Below are 16,848 nucleotides of genomic sequence, written 5' to 3' on the forward strand. Positions count from 1 at the left end.
CAGGGGCTTAATGCTGGTGCCTTCCACCACACATCGGCATGCCATCCTATAAATATTTATGCATATGATACAAAGGTTAGTCTGACATAAACATTTCTTCAGTAGAGACACCTAACTTTACTGTAGTTGATTCGCAGTTGTAGGAATACACCATATTTTGGTTCCTACACACAAAAACTCAACAAGATATTTCTTGTGCCTCATGTTTGCAGCAGTATCACTGCTGGCCCAGTGCAAATAATCATAAGGGGGCCTCATCACATTTCTTGCCCCGGGCCTCACCACACCTCGTGACTGCCCTGGTCTCTCCTCCTTCTGCTCAGCAGCACCATTGTTGAATTATTTAGCCTTTTTCCTGCTCCTCAGAACTCACAAACATGCCTACTGCAGCGACCTGGAAGACACGCTGGCTGGGTAGGCACTAAGAGGGAGGTCTTGGGCAGCGATTGCCCCTTTAGAAGATGCCTTCATAACTCTGATTATAAGCCTACAGTGAGTCAAAGCGGGAAGAACACCGTCAGACGTGCATGCTTGTTTTATTTCCAGGCAGGAGGGGCACCTGTCTTCGTTGCAGTTCCAGGAAAGGTCCCTCGTCCAGGAAATGCTGTGCCCTTCCAGAAAGTTTCAAGTCCCTCACAGCAAAGGGTGGCAGCACCCTGGTATGTAGTCAGTTTAAGTCACCCCCTCACAATCCCGCTTCAAGTTCCCGGCATAGAGGAAATGAAAGCAATGAAGTATAATGGTCTGTGCATTTATTTTATACTGTATTTACATATAGTTTCATTTGCACATTTATTCGACAGTTATACATCTGCATTTAGAATCTGTGACGTCCCTACTGTGAGCAAGAACTAAGAAGATAGTCCGCTGCACAACAATTTTGATTCATGCACAGCACCTTTCATCTCACATTCATCTCTCAGGTGTACCTCATGTATGCAGGCTGGGAGAGGTGCCCCTCCCGACCTCAGTTTCATATTTAAAATCTAACAAATATGGGGTTGCACATGCAAACACCCAGCCATCACATAGCTAGTCTGACAGGAATCATTACATCACACAGAAGATGTTACTAAAAGGCAGAATCACACTTACAATCAGGCCATCTTGTCATTCAGGCTTTATTGATGTTTTCACAGAGACATTCAGAGATTTTCCAAGATTCTCTAGTGTTAGCTGGACAGTTTCAATTAGCACTTGCCCTGTGGTGGTATTTGCCATCTGGCAGTGTGGTCTTTTCTTTTAGAAGTCCACTCCTCCCTACCCTTAATTTCCAGTGCACCTAATGTTGCAAAACGTGGGCTTCCGGAGCTTTTCAAAGTGAAAATAACATTTAAATTCAAACCATGTTTCAATTTGAAAAATAGTGTTACCTCTATTTAATAATGTATAACAATATTGTATCTGTTCCTTTCGATCACCAATAAAACTAAAGCCCCTCTTAGGGCAACCTATATGTTTACCTATCTGGATTGCATCAGCAAAATGAAAACATGCAGTACCTTTTTTAATTTGACTAAGAAGAATACAGCCAACATTAAAACAGTGTAAGATTTCACCAACATCATTAATATCACATCAAGCAATGACAGCTGAGGCTACATCCAGTGTTATCAAACACTCTACTATCAAGTGAAGAAACGTTTCAAAATGTTGGTTTCTAGCTTCGTATGACGTAGTAAGTGGGACATGACATTACTTTCAGTGGAGTCAGTAAAGGGAATGCAAACTACAGACAGCAAATGAAAATGCACATTAAGCATGTTTAAAATGATTCACTTCAGGGTGAATAGATCATCTGTCCAGATTGCACTGTACACACCTATTAACATAATTAACAATCAACTAACGCTGCCCAGTAACTGATAATATACCCTTCATCAAGCAGAGCAAAATGCAGCAGATGAAATGTCAAAATAATGTTCTGTTTTAACATGAGGCAATTTGCTGGCTGTGTTTCGGTGCAGAAAATGTGAAAGGAAGTATGTGCTCTGGTGAACAGTTCCATTGTTTTAGAGGAAGTGTTTTTGCAATCATTTTCATGAAGGCATGCTTCTAGAGAAATCAGCTCGGATGATATGTAGACACCAGGAGAAAGGGCAGGATTTAGTTTGAGTGGCACAGCTAACCTATAGATTTAGGAGGCAGAAGAGGTGGGTCTGTCTTTCTGACCAGAGGAGAGCAGGAGTGCAGCTATCAGTAGAGAGAGCAGAGGCGTTCAGTGCAGAGAGGCAAGATTCTGCCAGGCAGCAATCTGAGAAGATGGGTCGGAGAGAGGTTGTGGCCCTCTATCTGGGTTGCCTGAGCACGTGGGCTGCGGTACTGCTGTATGCTGGCAGGACAACAAAGAATATTGCTCATATTGGATGAGAGTGTATTTGTTATAATTGAGGCTCATGTGTATGTATGTGTTCTGAGACAGCTAGGGAAGTGTTATTTTTACGTAAAAGAACTCAGCACCTTTCAAATGTCATTTAGGGAAATTGTATTTTACACTAAGAGTGGCTCTTGCCAAATATTCACGACCTAAGGTCAAAGTGGGTGGAACTTACATTGTGTCTTTGCACCGAGTTCATGCTGACATTTCTCTTGCTGCTTATTTTTGCTGAATTATACTCCCATGACTATTTGTGTTGCAATTTAATGTTGCTATTTTTCAATCGGTAAGTTAAATTATAAATGCACATTCTAAAAGTTACAGCGTGTCTTGATACATTATTCATGGTTCCTGGGTTGTATCATCTCTTTACCGTGAGTTCATAGATAGACAGATTGTATCAGTGCGATGTCTGGGCTGTGCATGCCGACAGCTGAGCAGATCTGTAGTCCAGTCTCGTAGACAAGTGACTGGAATGAAAGGCAGTTACCACTGTCAGGTTCTCGCAGGTACAACGTCTGCTATCTTGAGCTTACAGTTGACCTTAAGTAGAATACAAGATTTAGAGGGGAGTCTTGTCACATTATATAGGGCATCACCATAAACATGCTGTGTCACCACGTTACCACTATTTTAGCACTATTTAACCACAGTACTAAAATACCACCAAATTGTGTAATAGCCCTCTGACAAAATCCAAAACTGGGCCCTTAACACATTCTAGCATTCAAAATGTTTAAGCCCATTGCCTCTTGACAGAGCATGGTGAATGGCAGGTCTCTGGCACCGACCCCTTTCCAAGAACCTTTACTCTGTGTCAGCAAGGTTAACATCTTTGATAACACAACCCGTAAAGTTTGCGCGGGTGGCATCTGTCCGTACACTGCACGGAAATTGCACGCTAGTGCAACTGCAGATGCACAAATCGCATGTTCGCTTTTGCATATGTTTTGCAATCCGGCCTTTAGTGCCAACATCCATGTAAGTTATTCATGGCCAGCAGATATACTTGCTAACTGCTTGCTGTGGATAACACATTCTCCCTCTCCTCTCATGGAGGGCTAATGTTCACTTTCTGGTGCATGATAAAAGGGGGCAAGGCTGTTTGATGTCCCAGAGAGTGCCAGTCAGTATCACTTCCAGCATTTGTATTTCTTACAATGTTGCTCAGTTGTGAGGAGATAGGTTACTGTACATTAGTACCCGACACTGTGCGTCCATGGGAAATACTAAACATGGATTGGCTCGTTTCCGAGCCATACCACAGTGTAATCCCATGGACACACAAACATTGTTTGCGTGCCGGGTACACTCTTTCTTTTCAAGACAACCTTGGAAAGGGAGAAGGGACCACACGTAGCCCCTTCTCCCTTTTCCAAGGTGGCCTTTTTTATTTTTATTTTTATTTTTCTCCCATTCATTAGTACGGAGAAACTTGGCCCAAAATGGCACCCTGTTGCTTTGTTCTAATGAAGCAGTACACGCGTTCTAGTGTTCCTAGAACCAACGCATAAGCGAAGGAACCTTTTCAAATGGCAAAAATAAATGCTGCTTGAAAAGGTTTCATCAGTCATTAGTGTTCCTGGGCTGCAAACTCGGGTAAACTAGTATCCCAAGCCTGCAAACCCCGGAAATACTAATGGCAATAACCGCCTCGCTGGCGGGCCATTACCGCTTTATAGTAATGCCCCAGGACCATCGTTAACTTCAGACGCCGGGGCCATTACCACATGTGGTAATGACCTGCTGGCTCGGAGGTTATTGCCACAGTGTGTGTCTGCTCTCATGCTATTGAGATACAGCATCAAACAAACGGTTTGATCTAAATGATTTCTGCAGCAGCGAAGGAATGGCTATACTATGGCACAGCACTTTGGAACAGGTTTAAATGTTAAAATCCTTGTGTCACATTTCACTTAGATAATAACTTGTGTTATTCTATAGCAGTGTGAAACTCTTCTTTAGAACAAAAACAGCTCTGTCTGCACTTTACCATACACGCCTGCCTATAACTGGGAGCAGTCAGGAAGCTTTTTACATAAACTATTCCAGTCCAGGATTGGCAAAAAGTAAGAATAAAACAAAGTGGCCAAGCTACCGAGTCAGCTAACATGGACCTGCAATCGTGCAAAGATATTAGTTAAACAGCGACATTCAGGGTGGTCAGGGTGAACTTTAGAGAGAGGTTTAGAGAAAGAATTAGACAAGAAGGAAGATTGACAACATGAGAGGAAGATATTTAAACGTTAGAGACACAGAGAAGCTTGTAGGGTGTCCTGACCCACGTTTAAGCTACCCTGCTACAACATTTGGTGCTGTGGGCTTAGGAAATTCAAGATGGCGGAAAACCCACATGTGCGCCGAAATCCAGGAAAGGTGCGCAGTTGTGCGCACACCAAAATGGTTACCTAACTTGCCACCCACCAGGGTAAAGAAAGGTCTTTGTTAACAAAATCCACTTTTACTGATGTCAAAAAGTTGCTGAAATCGTGACTCATTGGACCACTTTAAAGATTCAACCCTTTTTGTGGGGTTCCACATAACCATCTTACTGTAAGGAGCCCCATCAAAACAATGTTAAGCAAGGATTTACTACCATGTAAGAACCATTCCTGTTTAGAATGCATTAATCCAAGAAAATCCCAAAAATGGGTGCAGTACCAGTACTCACCACTATCCAAAAGCCGGCGTTTTAAAACCCACTGTGTGTTTTTCTGAAGGCAAGCAAAATGCCTATTTCAAACCTTGCAACATGTGCAAAATATTCACTGAACACCAGCAGACATTTGGCAGAATGGAGTTTTGTGTGCCTACAAAATCTGGGAAATGAAGAGCCCAAAAACAATGCTTATAACAAAAATGCTATGGAGTCAGCAGCTTAAGCCTAACTGCAACTGGATTTAAAACCACCAAAATTGAAAATGTTAAATTAAATGAGTGACCTATGTTTGGTGTCACATGCCTTTGTAACTGTTGAAATGTCATAGTTTTGCACTTAGAATCAGCATTCTAGCTGCATGTGTAAAATTACAAGTTATTTTAAAAGCAACAAAAAGTTAGCTGAAGGTCTGGCTTAAGGAACTTGATTTTGCCTAGCAACGGATCCCATCAGGAGTGAAACTTGAGTCACAACTATGTTCCCAGGCCAATGTTCCTTTTGCTGCCCACACTAAGGATATGCCATCTATCTGATAATTGAATTTCCTGTGCTCTGCCAGAGAGTGAACAAAGCCCTCTCCACTCAGGCAAAGGTTTTTATTACAGACGTCGTAAAAAGTGGCTTCCTCCTGGAGAAGCTGGGAGGGGCACTGCCTGTGAGAAGCAAGCTGGCTTGGCAGAAACTGGAAAGACTGGTTTCTGTACCATGTGACCTGAAAAGACACACCCCTGCAGCAAGGATATGGTTTTATAAAAAGGGGGATAATTCATAGTGCGGACATGTGAAAATTTTATAAATGATACCATAATTCTTGTGATTTTTCTGCCCACAGTTTAAGACGTGGTAGGAACCGGTGGTATGTTCAGGGGGGTTTTAGCGGAAAAGTGGGTATTACTCTAAATGTGTGCATGTTAAAAATCTGAAACTTCATCAGTTAATGTCCCTACCCCCTGCACACATGTATGTAAAGTTGGGTCCATGTCGGAAATTGAAAAAGCAGTTAAAAAGTCAATTATGTACACTCTTTGAATGCAAGCTCCGAGAATGAGCAGATTTGGACATAGACATGGCTAAATTCAGCCACACCATGTATATGTAATTTCAAACAACTGTGTAACTCTGAAGTATGGATTTTGATCATATATATATTTGGGTGCACAGATGATAAGGCAGGTTGTTTCAAGAGATCATAAAATGACATCAATCTGACTCACAGTTCAGTTTGCCAATCAAGCGGAGGAATGGAAGCCTGACCAATGACGAATGAGAGGGGCAAGTCTAGTGATGCAACACACACACCCATTCTCAAGAAACAGATAAAAGCAGAGAGTCAGGACACATAGAGACATTCAATTTCATCTGCCGCTGGAAGCCCTGCCGGAAAAATCCATACTTACCTCCATCAAACTCCAGAAAGCCAAACTAGAGACTTCAATCTATCCAGAGCAGAGACCAGACCAGAGAGAAAGCAGTGCTGTGCCTAGCAGAGACCAGACCAGAGAGAAAGCAGTGCTGTGCCTAGCCGAGACCAGACCAGGCGCTGTGAGCAGAATCCGGAAAGACCTGACCAGACTGAAGATCGTGACCAAGTCGCTTTCCTGTTCAAAATCTCTTGTGAGTACTTAGCAAAACTCAGAACACATCTCTTAGTTTAAATTCATCTAATTCAATCTATTTAACCTAAGTAGAACTGCCTCCTATCTGTCACCTGTCATTTCTAGTAAAATTTGTCATTTTGAAAAAGTGTGCGTTTAAAATTTACAAAACCAAAAACGACCTTTACTAAATTACTCATATCTCCGCAACCGTTTGGGCTAGAGACTTGCAATAACTTTCATTTGGAAGCTGAGATCCCAGGCTTTCCTAGGACCCCAAAACGGTAGAGATAGTCCTTGCGGTTCCTTTGTAATAGCGCTCGGCGCATCCGCGAATTTTGCCGCGATTTGCAATTTCTTCACATGTAAAAAAACTGCTGCTGCCTGATTTCATTTGCCAGAAATTCGTTTAACCTGCTAACTATCCCTGCATCATTGCTAGTGTGAGCCTGGACTAATATTAACTAGATACCACTCATCCTGAACCTCTAAAAGGGAATTAAGAGCGTTTCCAGCATATTTCTCATTCATTGCTAGCACCTATCAAAGCATTTGCCTGTGTTTTCAAACTTCTGTTTAAGCTTGCTGGATTGAACTGAATTACAGTTGATTGCATTTCTGAGAACTGTGTGTTTTCCTTCCATTTCCTTGCCTGGCATCAAGGGGGGGAGGGGAGTAGCCAGAGAAAAGTGATTACATTGTTTGGTTGAAATCATATTGCGTATTTTCTGTACTGCATTCATTGAATATTGCATCCACCTGAGCCTACATAAAGCATCCTCTACCACATTATACTTTTGTTCCTATTTACCAGTGTGCTACCTTATCCATTTCATGTCAACTCATTAGTGATTAAAGAAGTGTGCTAGTGCCAGATTCTCCGTTGTTAATATTTACCATATCAGATTAAGTGTGATATTCAATTATTAATTTATTAAAAAGTGTGATATATATTTTAATTTATCAAATAAACCTTTTAAACCTGCAAAACAGAATTACTTCTTGGCTCAGTGGGGTCAGGGGGATTCCAAGAGAGGGGTGTTATACAGGGGTAGTCATCCAGAACGCATGAACTGGACCTAAAGATATATCAATAAGGGTTTTCATTCAGTATTCTAGACTAGGCGTTAACTTAGCTGTAGTGCTGAATTGAATCCTCTTACAAAGTGGGGGCTCGAGCCGAGACGTTGGGTTAGATTTACCACTTGTGCAGCTTAATACAGTGTGCTAACTGACGGGATACATACATCCGGTCGGATCACCACGCTGCATTACGCTGTGAAGCATTCCTCAAAAGGGACACTCCAAGAAAAGTTCTGTTCTGCAAAACTAAAATACTAACTTCTGTAAGTCAGGACAGAGACCAATCTCTAGAATGACGACCTTGGTAGATATGAAAATAGCCAGAGAGCACCTCTTGCATAAGCTATTTGTGAGAGGTGAATGGACCGAACAGGGCCAGGATGTGTGGTTGCAGGCCATCACACAACAGGTCACTGAAACAGGGTCAGATATATATAGAGATCAGGGTCCCTTACATGTGGCCCTGAGTGAACTATATATGGCTCCTAAAGCCAAAGAGGAACACAATAAGATTGCCAGGATAGCAGCATACCTGTACCTATATATGGGAGACATGCAGGATAGATGTGCTGAAAGCCAAAATCTGGCAAATAGGCAACAGATGGTGTTAGAGAAGGTCCAATCTGACCTGGTCTCTTCTGAGCAGAGGCTGCAGAGGAGCCAGGAGTCAGATAATGACAGCAGACTGTACATCACTAAAATAAAGGAGGACATGGATGTGCTGCAAAAGGAAAAGGTAGAACAGGATACTAGATTTCTGGCCTTGCAGAAGGAGCACCAAGACAGTTTGAACTCCCTACTGCAGAGCCAGAAAAAGCTGGAGCAACAGATCAATTTCAACAGGGCATGTACAGAGCAGGTAGCCACCCTGCAAATCCAACTAGACAGAGAGAAAGAGGAGAGCAATAAACTGATCCTGAAAGACCTGGATACCCAGGCAGAGTTTGATCAGGAGCGCCAGAAAGCTGGTGCCTTCCAAAGGCAAAGGGACGACCTGGCGGCACAAATGCAGGCTCTTAGTCAGGAAAGAGACGCCATAGGCCAGGAAGTCTGCCACTTAAAAAAGGAAATTGAAGAAAATCACCTGGCCCTCCAGGGGCTGGGTGATCTCCAAAAAGAAAACCAGAACTTGGTAGAGCACACCAGAAGGGTGGAAGATGCTCTAGCAAGAAAGGAGCAGGCCAATAGGGACATTGCCCAGGAGGTAAACCTCCTGCAGCAAAGACTGGCCCAGTTCTCCAGGACCAACCAGGAAGCACAGAGGGAGAATGAGGCCCTCTGTCAACACAATGATGGGCTCCAGCAACAGGTAGCGATGCAGGAGAAACTGATAGAGTCGAGTAAGGCCTTAACAGAGGAACTGAAGGCACAAATGCAGGCTCTTGCATTGCAACAGGGAGCAGGGGCGGATAGAGATGAGGTCCGCTGGGAAAGAGAGACTCCTGACCATAACCGCAGGAGCCCTAACCCCAGGGGCCTTCATCTCCCCCAGTCCCTGGACTCTGCCACCCCCATGTCCCCTGGCGCACATGAGCACAGGGCCACAGGGATGGCAGATTACTATCCAGCTAAGAGTATGGGGCTCATAGGCCAGTACCACTCAGGAATGGAGGGGTGGGCATCCGGGTATGGGCACCCAAGTACAGTACAGTTCAATGGGGAACCCCAGGAGAGTAGGCCCATTAAGGGCATCCTGAAAACCTCTGCCCAGTTAGGTCAGTGGAGGGGGTACCCATCAAATCCTGGCAGCAAGGAGGAATCTGAAGACTCCTCTGAACTGCGCAGGACACAGGAGACCAGGTCCCCACATTCTGCCAGCCATTCCCAGGCGCGCAGAATCCGGGAAAACCTGGAAGAACAGACGGGAACCTCTGGGAGCAGTGCCTCTGAGTCCGAGGAAGAATGGACAAGGGTTACCCGAACCAAAAAGGCCAATAAGGCAAAAAGGGCCTTGCTTAAGGACCCCTTAAAGCAGATTAAGGCGATCAGGAGCGTCATCACGCCTTACCATAAGAACGCTAAGTATTCTGTTTGGGAGCACTTAGAGTTGTTTGAACAAATGATGGAGACCTTCCATATGAAGGACAGCCAAAGCTGTATTCAATATGTAAAGTGGACCTTCTCCCCGGAATACTCCAGTTTCTTTGCGGGGCTGGAGGACCAAAATCATTTAAGATGGTCCACCTATAAGGCGGCCATCCTGAAACATTTTTCTGTTCACAGAAATCCTCAAGAGGCTCGCAAGGCAGCCTACAATTTGCAATGTGGGGAGGATCAGGCCCCACAAGAATTTGTGCAGGAGTTAAAGCGTGCTTTTGCGCAAACCACCAGAAGGGTGCGCACAGATAGTAGAGAGTTTGTCAATACATTTTTCCATGCCTTGCCCAAATATATAATGACCCAGCTCGTGAGAGATTTTCATGAGAAAAGATCTTTAGACTGGGTCATTGAACAGGCTACCCGGATCTATGAGGTGCAGAAGCCCATAGAAAATAAAAGCAATGCCCAGAAAAACCCCAAAGCCAACAGCACCCCTGCTGCTGTCAAGGTGGCAGAGGTAATGGTCACCCCCGTTTTGGATTTGGAGATGGGGGGGCCTAAAAACCTACCTGCACCTAATAATGCTAGGCCCAGAAGGTCCTCGGGCCAGTCACAGACAGGGAGCCAGGGAGGCAGCCCCACAAATGGGGTCCCTCGCTCTCCTGATTATGTAAGTCCCCGTTACAAGGGAAATCGACCCATCCTGGGTTATGTGTGGACTCCTCCAGCCCAAGGGGGGGGATCCAGCCAAGCACCTAACCCAGGGAACTTCCCTCCAAACTTCCCACAGGAGGGCAGAAATTTACCAAACCCTGGGCAGAACTTTTTCCCCAGATATCCACCCGACTTTCAGCCCCAAAACCATCCATCCTTCTTTCCCCAATTCCCTGAGCCCAGACCACTGAATCCGGGAGAGGGGAGGCCAAGGGTGGAGGGGTATCCAAATCTTCCCAACCCGGGGTATTACCAGAGGAGGGACAGCTACCCTTCCCGGGATCAGCCCAGGGGAGAAAACAGGGCCCCGTATCAGCCTGAGCGGGTTTCCCAGTTAGAGCGCCAGGTTCAAAACATGGCGCGGGATCTGGGTCACATACTGAGGGCTCAGCAGAACCCTCAGATGGGCGTGCCGGTGCAGAACGCACCCAACTCTGGACCTGGTGCTCCAGAACAATGACGGGAGCAGCACCCCGATAACTCACCGGTTCCCAGGGAGGAGGCACAAAGGGAAGGGGGGTGTAAAGCCTTGGAGGAAGCTTCCTTCCTCACTTGTAAACAGCCCCTGGAAACCCAGGAACCGGAAACAAAATCTCTGGCCCCTGAAAGTCTGCCTCCTAAGGAGCAGAGGGGGGGTAGGAGAAACAAAAGACCCAAACAGACTCAGTTTGAGGAGGAGGTACAGATCTTCCAATTTGAGGGAGAGGGATCCTCAGAGGATCCTGGGAAAAGGATCTTCTCCTTCAGAGAGGGGGGAACTCCTCCCAAAGAAAAATGGGTCCCTAGGGATGCAAATCCAGACTGGGGAGATGTGGAGACTGAGCTACCGCCGCCCACCATCTCATCCCAGAACCAACAGCAAGAAAATCCCCGGGTTCAAACCCATACTGGGGACTGCCTCCAAAAAGGGGGGGGCGGCCCAGAAACGGAGCCAGGGGAACCCACAATGGCTCTGATCTCCAGTTGCAAATTTTTTCTTTCAGATTCCCAAGACTCTCCACAGAATTCTGCCCAAATCTCCTCGCTAGCGATGTCCAAAACCAGAAAATTAGCCCACCAGTTGTCCAAAAATGTACATTATCTGTGCCCCCTTGAGGAGAAGGAGGGAAGATATTATGCCCCGGTACAAGTACAGGGGCAGGGTACAATCTCAGCACTGGTGGACACTGGATCTCAAGCTACCCTTCTGTCCAGAAGGGCCTTTGACGAACTGAATGCAGGAAGGGGAGAGAATTACCAAATTCCTCTCACCTCTCTTCCTGGACAACTGCAGAACTTTGACGGGAAGGAAATTCCCGTCGAGGGGACGGCAGACTTGGACATTAAGATCGGGCGACATAAGTTGAAACACCCGGTCATAGTTGTGACCCCAGAGGGCACCCCTTGTTTACTAGGGAATGACCTCCTGAGAAGGTTGTCACCCCTAATAGATTGCGTAAACAAGGTCCTCTGGACCCAGACTAGCCGACCAATAAAATTAAAACAGAGTGTCAACCATGTTAGTTTAAACGGCACATGCCACATGGTTGAACAAAAATCTGACCAAGTAGAATTTCACTTCCAGAACAACCAAATTCCAGACGTGACAGTAATAGCAGTAGGACAACAGACTGGTGATGGGGGGTCCTCTCTATTTCTGAAAATCAACCTTCCTTCCAGTCTAAAGTGGTATTCCACGCTGGAAGGAAACACTCTGAAATTCTATACTAATCCACAATCAGAAACCCCCACTCCTATAGTCCAGAAAGATGTGAAATCAGCTCAAAGCCTGGCTGATATTCAGCAAATTGGAGAGCAGTTGTTCATCCCTGTTCAGTTAAATGATGGGAAGGACTCTGTTCTCGCTCGAGTGTGTGTGAACAACGGTAAGAGCTTCATCAGCGAAGCCATGTTCCGCCAACTCCCAAAAGATCCAGCCATTCCCACCTTCAAACTGATAGACAAATGGGAAATGGACCTGGAAGCACCTGACTCCAAACATCTCCTGCCAAGCAGGTGTATGCTCAAAATCTCCATTGGCAACAAGAGCATAGTCCATAATTGTTGGGTCGTGCGAGACGTCACTTTCGCCTTTTACTTAGGCAGTGACATTCTCAATCGCTTTGCCATTAGTTTGGACCTAATAAACTTCAAAGCTTGGTCCCGATTAGCGGATAATCCCATGGGCTTTGATGATCCAGAAAAAGCATTTAGGTCAGCTCAATTGCTACCTTATGCAGTTGAAATTCAGGTTAAAGAGGAAGTCACCATCCCAGAAAGGACCCGACAATTCTCCCTGGAAGTGAAAGTTAAAAGGGGACAAGAGTTGAAAAACCCTGATGCTTACATACATCTAAATGCTTCTCTCCAACAGCAAGGGTTGGGGGTAAACCCAACACCATTAGTCAACATAGAACATGACACCATTCCAATAGAGGTGGATAACAGCGACTTAAAGAGTATTACTCTAGCCGCAGGCACCATTATTGGAATGGCGGTTGATGACCGACATTTCTCCATTGATCTTGTAAATGAACTGTTAGGACCCATCCCCAAGGACTGTTTTGACAGTGACAGTGATGACAACGCAACACCAGACAGGATTTTTACCCGGCATGGGGGGAACTTCCTGGTGTACACTTCCTGCCCCTATGGTAAGGAAGATGTGACCTGTGACTTCAGGAGGGATGAGGTGATTTTCCAGGTCCATGAGGGCTGCCTTTCCCACCTGAAGCCTCCGGTCCAAATCAGCACTCTGACCAGGGACTCCTCCACCCAGCTGGAGGAGGCCGCGGAGATAGCCAAACCAGAAGTCTTTCCAGGCTTCAGGCAGATGGTGGAAGAGAGAGTCAACCTAGCTGATGCCTGTGCGACTCTGGAACAAAAGCAAAAGTTGAAACAAGTTTTCTTGGATTTCCAAGATCTCTTTGCGGTAGACTCATATGACTGTGGTCGCACCGACATCCACACCACAACAATCCCCACGGACCCTGGCATGACTCCAGTGTTTGTGAAGCAATATCGCTTGCCTCTCGCATCAATGGAGTCCCTTACTGAAATAATTAAGAACCTTGAGTCCCAGGGAATAATCCGTCCAGTCCACAGCACCTTCAATAATCCGGTGCTGGGAATATTGAAGCCAAACGGCCAGTGGAGACTCTGCGCTGACCTCAGGGAGCTCAACAAACGGGTCCACACTTCCCGATGGCCTCTTCCCTACATTGACCAAGGGCTGGCCCAGATTCAGGGGTCACAGGTATTCACTGCAATAGACCTGACCAATGGATACTGGACCGTGCCTGTCAGTAGGGAGGACCAATACAAGCTGGCTTTTACCTTTGGGGGCCAGCAGTACACATGGACCCGGACTCCCTTCGGATACCTTAACTCCGGTAATGAGTTCAATATTTTCCTACATAAGGCCATGCCCGACCTGGGTACGAGGGGTAACCTGGCTTATGTAGATGATGTCCTCATCAAAAGTTCATCTGTGGAGGAACACATAGCAGAGATCCGTTATGTTCTGACACAGTTGAGGGCCGCCGGAGCAAAACTTTCCTTTCAGAAAGCACAGTGGTGTAGAACCCGTGTTAATTTCTTGGGGCATGAGATTACTCCTCAGGGTCTCTGTCCCCAGGAAAAGAAAGTGGAAGCACTTCAGAAACTGAAAGACCCCACAACTCTGCGGGAACTAAGGAGCCTCCTTGGACTGACTAATTACAGCAGAAAGTTCATTGAGGGCTACGCAGAGATCACCAGACCCCTGATTCATCTCCTGAAGGGGGGGGTCAAGTGGGAATGGGGTCCAGAACAAGCCGAGGCAGTAAAACAACTCAAAAGAAGCCTCTCACAAGCGCCTTGCCTAGCTTACCCTGTCAGAAACAAGGAGTTCTTCCTGGAGACGGGGTTCTCTAATACGTGCTTGACGGCAGTATTATATCAAAAGCATGACAAGGTCAATAAAGTAATCTCCTATGCGAGCAAAACTTTATCCTCTGTGGAGGAAAAATTCAACGATTGTGAGAAGGCACTCCTGGCAACGGTGTGGGCATTGAAGAATTACCGCCCGTTTATCCAGGGGGAACACATCATAGTGGAGACTCCACACCAGCCTCTGCAATATCTCCAAAGTGACAGAATCCGGGCCGGAAATGTGAGTAATTCCCGAATTACTTCCTGGATTCTGTCAATGCAAGGCTTTCCTGTGGAGGTCAGATATGGCCAAAACAAGAAGAGTCCCCTCGCGCAAGGTCTGGCTGACTTGCATGATTGTGCCAGAGAAAACTGTCTCGAGGACGAAAGTCTAAAAATAAAGGACAACATGGAGGCATACCTTAATTCCCCCCACAAAGTCTTTGAAGAAGACAAGTGTGAGGGAATGCCCACTGTGTATGTGGATGGATGCTCTTACCATGTCGACAACAACGGGGAGAAAGAACTGGTGGCCGGCGTAGGGAATGCATGGGTGAATGAGTCCCCAGAACCCTCCGCTGGATACAAAATTGGTCCCCGAAGTAGTCAGGTGGCAGAATTGAAGGCTGTGCATCATGCCATCCTCACTGCTGTCCAGCATCAACTCCACGAACTGGTCATAATCACAGATTCGGATTATGTACGGAACGGGTTCGTGGAGCACCTGGTTAATTGGAAAACCAGAGGCATGTTATGTGCTAACAACAAACCCTTGAAACATGGGAAGTTGATCCAAAACATTGATGATCTGGTCACCTCGAATGAGATGACCATCTATTGGAAAAAGATCAAGGGTCATTCCAAAGTAGAGGGACCAGACAAAACTGGAAATGACTTAGCTGATCAGCTGGCCAAAACCGGGGCCATCCAAGGGGATCTAATTGAGATTGAGTCCCTGTTGGGGGAAATCCAGGTCACTGCCATCACTAGGTCCCAGACAAATGCTCACAACGACCTTTCAATTGCACAATGGAGTAAGGAGACCCCTGATGCTGATTTGATTACTGCTCAGAAGGGGGATCCAGCACCTTGAGGACCCTGAGAACTTTCCCCTGACGGATACCGATTACATTGGGAAAGAGGACCTAAGAGTGTTGACGAAATGTCCAAAAATGTTCCGAATCCAAGACGGTTTGTTGGTAAGGAAATCCAAAGCTGGCCACGATCAGTGGGTGGTTCCTACCTCATTCCAAAGCCTGATGTTAAGTCACGCCCATGATGCGGCCACTGCCGGTCATAGGGGGTTTCACACAACATTGGAAATCTTAAGAGAGGTTGCATACTGGCCACACATGGGGCAGGACCTCGACCAGTACCTGAAGGGTTGCCTTGTGTGTGCACAATTTCAGCCATCATCCCTCACACACCGGGCGCCTTTACAAAAGAGGGGAATGACACTGCCATGGTCAGATTTACAAATCGACTTTGTAGGCCCTGTGATTCGCTCGGCTAGGGGGAATAAGTACATGTTGACCGTGACATGCTTGTTTACCAAGTGGGTGGAATGTCTCCCAGCCCCAAATTGCAAGGCAGAAACTGCAGCGGCCTTGATGATTAACCACATCTTTTCCCGTTTTGGTCTACCTCAAAGGATTGAGTCAGACAGAGGTAGCCACTTCACCAGTGAAGTAATGACAAAGATGTGGGAGATACTGGGGGTCAAGAGAAAGCTGCATATTGCTTATAGACCAGCTTCTTCTGGGGCAGTAGAGAGATATAACCGGACAATTGTGAGCATATTAAAGAAGTTTGTGGCAGATTCTGGGCCAAGTTGGGATATCCGATTACCTCTGGTCCTAATGGCCATCAGATCTACCCCTTCATCTGCAACCAAAATGTCACCATTTGAGTTGATTACTGGGCGCAAGATGGTGCTTCCTCAGCATTTGCTCTATAGGACCCAAGAGCAGACACTGATAAATGCCTCCACTACTCATGAGTATGTAGAGAATTTAAGGAAACACCTCCAACATGCTTTTGCTTATGCTCAGCGGAATCTAGAAAGATCGACTGATAGCATGAAGACCCATTATGACCTGAAAACTTCCAGGAAGGAATATCAGGTGAGAGACCGGGTCTATCTATACAACTTCCAAAGGAACCAGGCCAAGCAGCGCAAATTTTTGCCTACATGGAAGGGACCCTTTGAGATCGTCGATAAGATCTCCCCTGTGGCCTACAAAATCCACATCCCCAGAGGCGGTTCGGCAGAGGGGGAAGACAAGTGGGTCCACATAAACCAGTTGAAATGTTGCCATCCCAGGCACACTCTGCAACAACTGGAGGAATCCTCTGGAATCCTAGCGGGTACTGTATTAGACTAATTCAGTTCCAATCACAAAACCTACCACATCTAGTCTCTAAAATATTGTGATTTACATGAAACTGTCTCTAGTGATGCTGTTTTTTTTTTCAAAATACGAATGTAA

Source organism: Ambystoma mexicanum, chromosome 8 (assembly GCF_040938575.1).
Source record: "Ambystoma mexicanum isolate Mex_15411 chromosome 8, UKY_AmexF1_1, whole genome shotgun sequence".
NCBI classification, from domain to species: domain Eukaryota; kingdom Metazoa; phylum Chordata; class Amphibia; order Caudata; family Ambystomatidae; genus Ambystoma; species Ambystoma mexicanum.